The sequence below is a fragment of the Sinocyclocheilus grahami genome, unplaced genomic scaffold (assembly GCF_001515645.1).
Source record: "Sinocyclocheilus grahami isolate Dianchi unplaced genomic scaffold, SAMN03320097.WGS_v1.1 scaffold488.1, whole genome shotgun sequence".
Taxonomy (NCBI): domain Eukaryota; kingdom Metazoa; phylum Chordata; class Actinopteri; order Cypriniformes; family Cyprinidae; genus Sinocyclocheilus; species Sinocyclocheilus grahami.
The window spans coordinates 25,912-28,267 of record NW_015505667.1 but is presented as its reverse complement, the minus strand read 5'-3'; the positions used below and the strand labels follow the sequence as shown (position 1 = coordinate 28,267).

Below are 2,356 nucleotides of genomic sequence, written 5' to 3'. Positions count from 1 at the left end.
TATATATATATATATATATATACAGATAGAAAACAGTTATTTTAAATTGGAATAATATTTCACAATTTTAACAGTATTTTTGATCAAATAAATGCATCCTTGTTGAGCAGAAGAGACTCTTTCAAAAACATTAAAACGTCTCGCCGACCCATATCTTTGGAATGCTTCTCTGTACTGTCATTTCACTAAAAGCAGCCCCAAAATATGTAAAAATATTAATGAAGATTGAATGTGACCTAATGGGTCACTGTCGGTTCCACCTCCCCCCTCACTGGCTGGATGTTTTCATCGTGATGGAGTTGGCAAATATCTCATTTCTGATGTGGTGACACCAGCCGAATACAAAGCACTGTGTACTGTCAGAACCCGAGTCGTCGCTCATTGATGTGCGAATGAAGACCAACACCAAGTCACATCTCTCACGGGGGAACGGCTCGTGATGAGGTTCAAACAGGTGGACAGACTGATAAAAAGGTTTCATTTATATGTAAATCAAAAGGGTGACCAATCAATTATTCTCATTTGAATAAACACTCCTGTCCCTTATGTCCCATTGGACCATCGATTCGACTCCTAATTCCAGTCATGGATCTGGCCCCCTTCAGCTGCAGATACAAACAGTGGAGTGTCCTCGTCTTTAGACCAGTTTGAACTGTGGCTCTATGACAAAAAACAGGCTGAACTATGCAAATTGAAAATCCATATCTGGACGAGGGCTCTGCAATTGCTGCATAAGATTAATTATTTGTCAGACGCTGTCGCCGTGTGGAAAAGTGCAAAAGGGTGAAAAATATCACTGATTTCACATCTAGCTGCCTGCATTTTTCAGTGTTTATTTATTTGGCATTGTCTTGTGGATTCAGTATATATATATATATACTGTATATGCGAGGAAATAAAAGGATGGCAGTATGTCACATAAATTTCCCTACCAAGTATTGAGTACATGTACAGTAAATGAGCATACTTTCGAGAAGGCCAACAATTCACTAAAAAAACCATTACTCATAACTAGGCCTATACTTGGTGTTTGTTTTTCAAGTCTTTTTTTTTTACTAGGGATGCACCCCTGTACTTGTACTCGTGTATAGCTGATGTGCACGAGCTGATACACAAAGCACGCTGAGTGGGTTGAGCGCGCAGCGGCGCAGATGCGCGAGCTTGTCGAGTGAATATATCTTTCTCACAGACATCACTGGAAAGTTTGTAGTTCGGTCGGATATGTCAAAAACAAGTAAGTAAAACAATGCACAAGTTACTTAACGGTAGGGAGAGAGCGAGAGAGAGAGAGAGAGAGAGCGCAATTCTGTTGTGTGATCTTTGATGTTCACTCACTTAGCACACGCATCATTTGAGTTAAAACTAAATCGTAAAAAATACCATTTATAGGGGCATTCACTATAAACATAATTTATTTTCAACCTTAGACATACACGACTTTCTGGCGAAAGTTAATCTAGCAGCCTGTGTGAAATGTGCTGGGCTGTACTGTTCTGCATCAGTACAAATACCTGCACGCGTTGCGCGTGTTTTGCTTGCTTGAGTGTTTCTGCATTATATGAGTGGTTTTGGAATATAAATCGCAGCACGTTTCAGATGAAAAAACGCGACTTCTATTTCTGAAAATATCAGTTAGGAGATTTATAGCGAGTGGTTCCCTGCATTATTACAGCAAAGCGCGTGATTACAGTACTAAGCCGCTGCAATGGAGCAGATCTAATGCTATTAAATTAAAGATGATGTACCACAGAGCAAAAAAATTAACAGTGAAAGTAACATAAATTTGTAAAATACATTTTAATGGGCATAATTAAGTGTGAAAATAACCGAGGGATATACAGTGAACCAAAAATGATTCAGACCAGATATAATTTTTGATATTTTTTTACTAGTGGGTGCAGGACACTATAGTTCATTTATGTAAGTGAGGATAGCAAAATAAAGTAAACTGTGACAAATCATATCCAAAAATTCTTCATACAGTGGACTACCAGTAAAACTGATACAAATCTGGGTCCAAAAATTATTCAGACCGAGTCTGGGAAAAAAAATTATGTTCAGGTTTGCATGACAGCATGCCCAGGACACTACAGGCTGTCATTAAGGCTAAAGGTTCCCCGACAAAGTATTCATAGTTGTGTAAATACTGTCATACTAACAGCTGTCTGAATAGTTTTTGGTTGATTGTAATCTATTACATACCTTTCTATCAAAGTTATCTAACATTATCAAGATTAATTTGTTCTGACACAGTTTAACTCTGAGTTCTTGTCATATTTTATTACCATTTTCTAAACTATAACGAATAAACTGATAATGTGAGAAATGTTGAAGGTGTCTGAATAAATTTTGGTTT

General features: G+C 37.6%; 1 long non-coding RNA gene across 1 annotated transcript in view; it reads right to left on the bottom strand.

The window, feature by feature from the left end:
• Positions 1-2,356, bottom strand: part of LOC107554000 (uncharacterized) — a 20,781-nt gene that overhangs the window by 14,479 nt on the left and 3,946 nt on the right. The window contains exon 2 of the long non-coding RNA XR_001605020.1: positions 533-536. This is a non-coding gene — a long non-coding RNA (uncharacterized lncRNA). The remainder of the gene's footprint in view (positions 1-532; positions 537-2,356) is intronic.